The sequence below is a fragment of the Mugil cephalus genome, chromosome 18 (genome assembly GCF_022458985.1).
Source record: "Mugil cephalus isolate CIBA_MC_2020 chromosome 18, CIBA_Mcephalus_1.1, whole genome shotgun sequence".
In the NCBI taxonomy this organism is placed as follows: domain Eukaryota; kingdom Metazoa; phylum Chordata; class Actinopteri; order Mugiliformes; family Mugilidae; genus Mugil; species Mugil cephalus.
Window position 1 is genome coordinate 16,972,254 of NC_061787.1, and position 10,139 is coordinate 16,982,392.

At 46.3% G+C, this 10,139-nt stretch overlaps 1 pseudogene; it reads left to right on the plus strand.

Moving 5' to 3' along the window:
* Window positions 1-2,276: 2,276 nt before the first annotated feature.
* LOC124995982 lies at window positions 2,277-4,381 on the plus strand (annotated as a pseudogene).
* The last annotated feature ends 5,758 nt before the right edge of the window (window positions 4,382-10,139 follow it).

The window sequence follows — 10,139 nt, forward strand, 5'->3', positions numbered from 1 at the left end:
GATCAATGCACAGTGTAGTTTAGATTTAGACTCAATTTAGACATCTAAATCAAGACGTCATATCAACGTCTATTTTTAGACCAAATCTAGACGATTGAATTAAATAATGAATACCGATCAAAAATATAACGGGAAGTTGTATAAATGATGAGCAAATGTTGGATTAATTTTTTTTTAACAGTCGTTGATACAGTGTAGTTTAGATTTAGACTCAATTTAGACGTCTAAATCAAGACCACCAGAGCCACATGGGACACCTTTTTTGAAGCAAGCATCATCGACACCAAGAAGGGCTTCTTATAAGTGAAGGTTTGCCATTCTTTCGTACATTTAATTGTCATCAATCCATTTGCAAGCTAACTTGCTAGCTATGGTTTGCCTGCTACAACGAGCGTATCGTCGATGTCTAGATTCTGTAATGGGGTTTCAATATGGTATAAAAGTAAACGTTTGGCAAACGTCTAAATTTAGACGTCTATAAATAGACATTCAAAACTTTAATTTTTAAACCAGTGGTAGACCGATTTTAGCCTACACGTCTATTAGACCACTTTTAGACCGAAAAATACTTAGTGGGTGCCTCATTTACTACAGTCTCACTTCCTTCCTGTTTATTCTTTCTCTCTTAGACTAATAACTTATTTTCATTTTGACTTGAGCATTGTTGTCATACTCATGTTAACAGTATTTAGTTTAGTTTTCAGAGTTTTTTGTGGAGGTCTGCACAAATACTAAAAGCAACTACTATTATTATATGAAGCTTCCTGGGAACATCTGATTCAGATGGTTAATTGTGAAAGTGTTTTTCTAAATCCTTGTTAAGAAGTTATTGGTGATCTAGAAACTATCATCCAAGTTTGTAGAATAATCAAAGAAATAAAACAAAGCTGTGTGATGTAAAACCCTCTGAAGGACATGAATACATGACTGTAAGATGTTTGAGCAGCACCTCAGCTCTGTCTGTCTGTGCTGCACCTTCTCTCTCCACCAGGGGGACCTCACCGTCCTGAAATGTACATCACACTATTTACATGTACAGTATGGGGTCCTTCCTCACTGTAACCAATCACCACTTCTGTCTTGTGTGCTGTCATCTTAAAAGCACTTCCTTTCTCTGCTGCTCTCACTTCTCATTTCACCGTCAGATCCATCCATGCCTCCTCCACCTCACTGATGTCACAGCATCCACAGCTCCTCATTCTCCACTCCTCCTCCACTACTACCACTACTCACCATCAGTTACAGCTTGTTGAATAAACTTTAACTACATCATCTGTCACTTTTAATTCAAACTACAGAACTGATCTCAACTCAGGTCTGATCTAAGCTCTGTTCCTGCTCCATGTTTTATTATTGGTTGGTTAGTCAGAGCTCTCACACAAGAAGTAGATGCATTCACATAGAAATGGATCCGACTTAATCTGAACACTATTTTAATGAATGGAGACATGCTGGTTAATACAGTCTGTGAAGAAATGAACTACAGAGGACATGTAGTTAAACATGAAAAGATTTCAACTTCCCTTTTTATTTTTACTGCAGGTTCAAACACTTGTTTGTTACCAGACAAACATGTTACCAGAAACAGGAGTGAATTAAAGTGAGAAGCTGGAAATACATGAACAACAATCAGACAAAAGAAAATAAGACACAATGTTTTATGTTACAAATTACACAACATCTCCTGTATGTGAGGCCAGCAGCATATTTAATCTCTATGCAAACAAAACACAGTTCTAATTTTTTCTTGACTTCAGCATAATCTTTATATTCAACGGTCTGTGTTAATCTCTTTGCTGGTTTCTTGACCTATGTGTACACTAATAGCACACACAGTACCAGCCCTGTCAGTTTATTGTGTTGTGAATATCATGCTCTTAACAAACAATAGGGTGGCCCCCTGCAGGCCTCTCTTTGGTCAGTTTGAGGCTCTTGGGTTGCACGAATAACACTTCATCAGTTGTCACTACTGTCACAAGAAAACACTTTGGGTTCTCTATCGTGTCAAGACTGTCTCTCCCCCCTGCATATTCCATATGTGTGGGGACTGACCCCCACGGGGTAGATACACCACCTGTGGTGGCCGTGCATTAATTATACCATTGGCAGTACCCATGCCTCCCCAATTCCTTGATTTCCACATTCAAGCAGGGGTATCGTTTACAGAGGGAAGGGCCAACAAGGCCCTCCCTCTCAGCTAGGGGGTTGCCTCCATCTGTTAGCCAGCACCGTAGTTCCTCCCTGGTGGGGCAGGAGGAGCAAGTCTGCTATACTCCATGTCTGATGCCTCAGATGAGGAGGAGATTAATGTCCTGGGCTTCGACACAGAGGGGGAAGACCTTCCCCCCGTTCAGGCATGCAAGGAGGTAAATGAGGAGGAGCAGGAGCAACCACCTCCCCTCGACCACAAGTTCATCACGCGGGCTTCTCAGGCATTGGAAATAGAGATGCCAGTAGAGCTCGGCCATAGGGCCTCCCACTTTGATGACGATGACGCGAGTCTGGCCACGCCCCTTTTCGGTACCGCTGCTTCCCAGTTTGGAGGAGCTGGTACTCAGGCAGTTTGAAAAGCCAGCTGAAGCCCATCGCTGGTCAGGCTTATGTAGGCGACTGGCTTGTGTGCATGGTCGGGAGAGAATTGGCAGTGGCCCGCCTCCTCCCATGGATCAGACTCGGGGGGCCTTGGTATCCCCCACCAAATCGATCTTGGGGAAGCCAATCTGCTCAAGCAGGAATACCAAGATGATGGATGCTATGCTCACCAGAATTTAGGGGGCAGTGGCAATCCAAGGCCAGCTGGTTAACACCGGGGCTGTTCTGGCCTTATATCAGCATCAGCTGGCTAGACAGTTGGAAGGGAGAAACACAGCTGATAAGATTCGGCAGGTGTTCTCCCTCCTGGCTAAGCTTATGAAGTAGAAGGCAGTGGCTACTGGCAGGGCCATGGCCATGGCCTCCATCTGGATGATGAGGAGCCATCTTTGGCTGTCACAGTCACTGCTGCAGGGGGAAAACCGGGCCTGTTTACTTAGGCTGCCCGTGGTACCATCCGCTTTGTTCAGGCCCGATGCTAACAAAATGCTCGCTAGCATGCTTTCCAGGTGCTCATTTTGCACCGTTTTAGATGTGCCCTTAAAACAGTGGAGGTTTTTAGATGCTCCTTGAACACCTCATCCAGCGATACTACCAAGTCCACCAGGCCACGAAAAACACCAGCGTTGTTGGAGCCCTCACTCCCGTCTTTGTCTCGCAGACCCAGCTCAAACACAGTGCAGAACTTGACACAGTCGACCAGGCAGGCTAGTATGTGGTGGTTCTCTACGGATATATCTATCGTGTATATATCTATGATTGGGGTGAGCCCTCCCGGAACTCATAGAGATTGTATTGGAACGCCAGGCTCAACTCTTGTTACAAGTTACTAGAGCTCCACAGGTAAAACTAGTCCTGTGTTAATAGGCCTAAAGACATTATTAGAAAGAGCTTCTATGATGGGCCTGACAGAGTGGAGTAAAGTAAAATTACGCTGACCATACATTAGTATGAATATCAGAAGTTAAAAGATGTAACGAAAGACTTTCATACACACAGGTTACTTTGGCTGGATACAAAGTACAGCAGCTTGCTGGTGCAACATAATGATTTCTCTTCAACACATTTAAAAGAATTTAATATCAGCAGAAAGTAGCTGTACAGTAAACATGATGTAATGTTGATGTTGTCAGGAGTCCCTCTGGTCTACGAGTCCTACAGCTGGCAACATGGAGTATTTGTTGGAGCAGTCTGAGGCCACAGCAGCTGCTGAACATGAAGGTAAAAACACACTCATGTGATATTCTGAGGCAAATCTAAGGTATATATAATAATAAAAAAATACATTAAAAACGGTTTGATTACAGGTTGTCTTTTTTTAATGACTAATCTTTATATTCTGGTCTGTGACGTGATACGTCAGAGTTACTCACATGGAGGCTGCTCCCATTTACAGAGTATTTCATTTTTCCCTGCAGGCAAAGTGATCATGCACGACCCCTTTGCCATGCGTCCGTTCTTTGGCTATAACTTCGGCGACTGCCTCGCTCACTGGCTGAGCATGCAGAGCCGTAAGGCCCCCACTCATCTACCCAAGATCTTCCAAGTCAACTGGTTCAGAAAGGACCCAGCATCTGGTACCTTCCTTTGGCCCGGCTTCGGTGAAAACGCCCGCGTGCTGGAGTGGATCTTCAAGCGCTGCAGCAGAGAGAGGGAGGACGAGGCAGCGAAGAAGAGCATGATCGGCTGGCTGCCAGCAGATGGCGCCATTGACACTAAAGGTCTGGGCAGCGAGGTGGATATGGGTGCCCTTATTTTAACAGTCCTCACACTACTCAGAGCATTGTAGCAGTTTTCCATCGGGGCCAAGGAATACTATGCATTATTGTTTTAGACCCTTTTGTAATGTGATTAAAATGTATGATTTCATCTGATGTTTACACACAATATGCGAAATGTTAGACAAATAAATGCGACTGAGATTACAAAGTATTTATACAAGTTGTACGCCAAAGTTTTTATTACAGTGCAGTGAATAAACATCTTTGAATCTATGAACAAGGGTTCTTTCCTATTTGTTTTCCTTTTTTTTCAGTAATTTAAAATAACCAACAAACTCATCTTACATGAAACACACTGAGTCTCTCGTGTCTTGACGTCTTTTCCGTTATTTACTGCATACTTCCACATATTGTAGATAACGTGTTTTACAGTAATGGTTAGGGTTGCAGAGTTCCTCAACTCAAGCTGATGTAGATTCACATCATTAATCAGTGTTGAGGAGGAATTTAGCCCTGCTTTCCTCTCCTCTCCGGGTTCGTTGATGTGAGGAATAAAGAGACGAGAGAATGACGTCGAGTACGAGTATTTATTCACAGTCTGCAGAGTGTGGAGACCACAGTACATACAAAGGTATGAGTCTGGATCTGAATTGCCTTCGCGGGAGCAGTTCTTTTCTATTCCTACAGTCTAGGGTGTTTGTCTACTCCTGATTGGCTCCTCTACTTCTCCTCTTTGACACACTTTCTCTGTTAGATTGTGGTCCGGCGCGTCCTGCTCCCCCCGTGAGACATCTTCAGAAAATACATTGTGACCTTTAAGTACATGTTGTTCTCAATACAATCATATCATTCGGCCTTCCAGTGTTTTCCCACTTCTGCACGCAGTACATGTTCAGTGTATTCTGTTCCAGTGATTATGTCCCATATATTGCATAGTAAATCACTTCTGGTAATTAAACCTGATTATTAAAGCACTCATAAGCACGCATACATTTTACTGTTCCCACAGTTCCCCCTTTTGATCTCTATAAAGAGATCAACACAAGCTAGCCCAGCGTATAAAATCAGACATTTAAACTGCAGACGAATCCCTGATATCTCCCAGCTCCATCTCCACTTCATCCTGAAGGAGGGGCATCATATAAGGCGGTGGCTGAGATTTACCTTCTATGGTAGTAGTGATAAACCTGACCATTAGAGACCGAATACAAGGCACGCAACAGTAGCCACATGTAACCAGGATGGCTGTAAATACTGCAATCGACATTAATAAGGATAAAATCAAACTCTTCCACTTACCAAACGTGCTAGCAAACCACTCATCCATGGGGTTGTCGAGGCCGGAATGTTCGTGCATTGTGTTCGAGAGCGCTCTCAGGCCTTCCAGGGCTCTGGTTACAGATCCGTCTGGTGCCGTGTTGTTTGGGATAAATGTGCAACACATGTCTCCAAACATGGAACATACACCCCCTTTCTTGGCCAGAATCATGTCGAGAGCCATTCTGTTCTGTATAGCCATGAGGAAAGTTTTATACAGGCGTCAGTGGACTTAAAACTCACTGAACGCCTTCCTCTATTATGCTCCTGCTGTGGCCCCCATTCATAGATGCTGAACACAATTATTACAACAGCTACGGCGACAAGTCCTGCTAGGATGAACACCTTCCAATTCCCATATAGCAACATTTCGAGTAGTTTCGTAAAAGAAAAGCAAGCTAAACCTTCTGACGTGTGCCTCTGCCGCTCACATGACACTAATGAGGGGCTATGGATAGCTTGTGACCTCTAGTGGTGCTTTAAACCTGTGTGTGGCTCGTCATACAATTCCGCAAATGGCGTACAATTATTGTATATCAACTAGATTATTGCAGAGGAGTCTGATGACTCCACCTAAAAGGATAAAAACACGATAATTAAGAACACAATACACATTATCAACTGGATGTTGTTCATTGATGTCGTCCGGATCTTGATCTGACGCTTGCGTTGGTAGCTTGGCACGCTACTTGTTGGGAGGAACGCGCTAATTTCACCGTTCCTCCGTTAGGGTTCAGGTTCGACTCCTTCACCCCCTTTTGCCACCTGGGGATTATTCTGCCCCTTTTGTTGAGGTGGGCTTTGCTTCAGCACTCGCCGGTGCCTTGGTCGTTGCACACAGGTCCCTGTGTGTGTTCCTCAGCGATCGGGTGGGAGCCTGTGCAGCCGCACACTGACTCCAGTGGTACCAGGTATCGCCTTTGCCTTTCAGCCGGACTGCGTGTGATGTCCTCTCTGTCACCTGATACGGTCCAGTCCACCGAGGTTCCGTCCACTTCCTCTTGATGACTCTTAGCAGCCCCCAGTCCACGTCTGGTCCGGGGCTGTTGTGTTTTCCCGCCTGCCGGTCGCCAACCTGTTTCGCATATGCTGTAACAAACTTTGCAGTTCATGGAAATACATCTTATGGGTTAGCTCAGACATTTCTACTGCCCCTGCTGGTAACTGAGACTGAGGTCCTGGAAATGCTCTCCCTGTCTGCAGTTCGAATGGCGTAAAACCCGTGCTTTGGTTAATGGAGCTCCTAATGGCCATGAGTCAATGGCCAATTCATGAGCCAATTCATTTTGGTCTGTGCACAGATTTTTGCCAATTTGGTTTTGACTGATTGATTCATTCGTTCCACTTTTCCCTGGGATTGTGGGTGGTACACTGTACCGAACTTGTGCTGCAGACCCAGCATCTGTTCCACCTGTTGGAGGTCTTGGTTTTTAAAGTGGGTTCCGTTGTCCGACCGGATTCTCTCCGGAAACCCATGTTGCGGTATATAGTGGTTTATTAAGAACTTAATTACCGTTTTACTGTCTTCTCTTTTTGTCGGCCACGCTTCTGGCCTCCCCGTATAGGCATCCACGTACATGAGGAGATACCTATACCCCTTTACTGGATTGATCATGTCAGTGTAATCGATTATTATTTCTTTACCTGATCGAGTCTCCAGTGGGAAACGCCCGGGGTGTGGCTTCACTGTTGGTCTGGGATTGTACTGTACACACTGTTCACAACTTTGTATGTGTTCTTTACACATGTCTTTTAGGTATGGATGCCACCAGTGTCTCAGATTATGCATCATTTGTGTGACTCCCGCATGTCCTACTCCATGTGCCTCCACCATTGCTCTTTCCCTTATCTGAGGTGGTATTACTGGTCTGCCATCAGGTCCTCTCCATAACCCTTTTGTCTCCGTACATCCTCGAGCCTTCCACAGTGTCTTTTCCTGTGGGGAGGCTTCCTGTTGTGCGCTTACCACCTTTTCTGTGTTTACCTGTCCCTCATATTCTGTGTTCATCATGACGAAGTGTGGTGTATATCCTGCTGCTTGTTTGGCTGCGGCATCTGCTGCGTCATTACCTGCTTTCGTCGCGGATTCATGTTTCTCGTGTCCTTTGCATTTTATCACTGCTACTTTCTGAGGTAATAGTACTGCTTCTGCAAGTTGTCTCATTTCCGTTTCGTGTCTGATGGGCTGACTGTTAGCTGTGAGGAACCCTGCCCTGAGCCACTGTTTGAGTTCTACGTGTACTGCCCCGGCTGCATATGCAGAGTCAGTGTATATGTTTACTATCTGGTCTTTTCCCTCTTCCAGAGCTGCTATCACTGCCAGGACTTCTGCTCTTTGTGCTGATTGCTGTCCCTGGATCCTCTCTGCTCGTACTGTATGTGTTCCTGTCTCTGTCTGTTCTACTACTGCGTAAGCTGAGACCAGTCCATCTTTGTCATGTTGGTAGCAACATCCGTCAGTGTATAAGTCACGTCCCCCTTTTATTGGTTCACTTAATAAGTCAGGTCGTACTTTTTCGTCTCGGTGCACTCTTTCGGTGCACTGGTGTGGTTCTCCGTTGCTCATCTGTTCTGCCATGTGAACGTGAGATTTGGGGCTTCTAAGATTTTGCTCAATCTGCGTTGTCTTAATGCCGTTAGTGTGAATGTGTGCGAGTTCACGTATGCTACCACGCTGTGTGTTGTTAGCACGTTAAGTTGGTGTTCCATCACTATGTGTGCTGTCTTTTGAATGAGTTTTGCTACTCCAGCCACGTGTTGTGTGCATGCTGGATGTCGTTTTTCCATTGCATTCAACATTACGCTTACATAAGTCAGTATTACCCTCTCTCCCCCTTTTCTCTGGTACAGAACGCCATTAGTGCATAGTTCTGTACCAGTGATCCAAGATGACTGAAATGGTTCTAATACCCCCTTTTGTAGTAGCCCGTCTATAGTGTCTTGTATGCCGTCTTCCGCCTGCTGTTTGTGGGGATATTGTCGTAACCAGATTGGATAATCACACTGTAATTCAAACGTGACTGGTTCACACTTAATGAGACCCACGTCCGTGGGATCTGTAGACCACAACGTGTCTGGCAATGTGCTAAGCATGGCTGATGTGTCTGGGTGATCTGTCCACTCACGCCCTTGGTGTCTGGATATCTGCGCATGAGTAAGTGTGGCGGTGTCTGTGGCTGTTATCTGGATGCAGTACGTTTTAGTTGAGGCAGAATACTGCACCTGAGGGACGGACGTTTGCGCCCAGTCCGTCTGTTGTAAAGAACGTTTTACGATGCTACCGAGCTCTTTAGCCTCATGTTCTGGATGTAACGCTAGGGAAATGTGTGGTGCCGCTTCGTCCGCCATTTTATACCAGATTAGTTGTTCTGTGGTGAGGTTAACTCCAGCGGCTATGCCTTCTGGAGCAACGTATATGTTTTGGGAGTGGACTGTCCACTCTTTACCTTCTAATTGTTCCTGAAATTGTTCCTGATACCACTCACATTGTGTTCGATCGTAAAACAACGTTACGTGTGGAGGGCCGGGAGGAGACAGGAGTGGCTGAAGCTGTGATATCCAGGGCCTCCACGCGAGGTAGGCCGAGAGAATGCCCCCCCTCTTCGTGGTCTCAGGTCTCAGTAAGCCCCAATAGATGTCGGCCATGGGATCAACGACCGGTTGTATGAGATATTGTCCATGGTCCGAGACCTGTTGACCGCATGGCAGACGGGTTCCGTCTGGTAGATGGACTTGGAGGCCGTCAGCTGAACACAGGATTGTCGCCCCGAGTTTAATGAGCAGATCCCTGCCCAGTAGGTTAGTTGGAACAGCTGGGGAGAACACGAACGGGTGTTGTAGAACCTGGGTGCCCAATTTTGTGCGTAATGGTTTGGTGAATGGCAGAGTTGTCTTTTCCCCAGAGAACCCCATTAGTGTGATACATTTATTCGATAGAGAGTTCTGAGGTGCCCGTCTGATTGTGGACACTGTAGCCCCTGTGTCCACTAGGAATGGTAGATTAAGTTGTTCTACCTGCATTGACAACACCGGTTCTGCCGTTTGGGTGTTGTCGGGGTCACTCTGTGGGGTGTGCCACTCGTATTGGGGATAGTCACAGTCGTCACCCCAGGCTGGAAATTGGGTCACTCCCCCTGGCGGTGCGCTGGCGGCCCCTGGTGGCGCAGGTGGCAGTGGTGCCGGAGGTCCGTAGCCACGGCCTCCCTCTCGAGGCGGTCTTCCACCTCCTCGGTGGTGTTGGGCATAGTGTGGGCAGTCTCTGGCCCAGTGCATCGTGTCTCCACACAGGAAGCAGGGACGAGGACCTCCGTAGCCCCTCCCGTAGTGTCCTCTGGCACCCCAGCCCCTAGTCGCCCGTCCCCTCCTTTGGTAATTACCTCTGAAGTAGCCTCCTGGTGGACCAGATGGATAGAGCGGTGGCTGTGGCGCCCATGGAGGAACCGGGAACAAATCAGGAGTATTTGGTTGAGGTTCGGTAGACACCATTACTTTGGGCACGGTTTTTTCTTT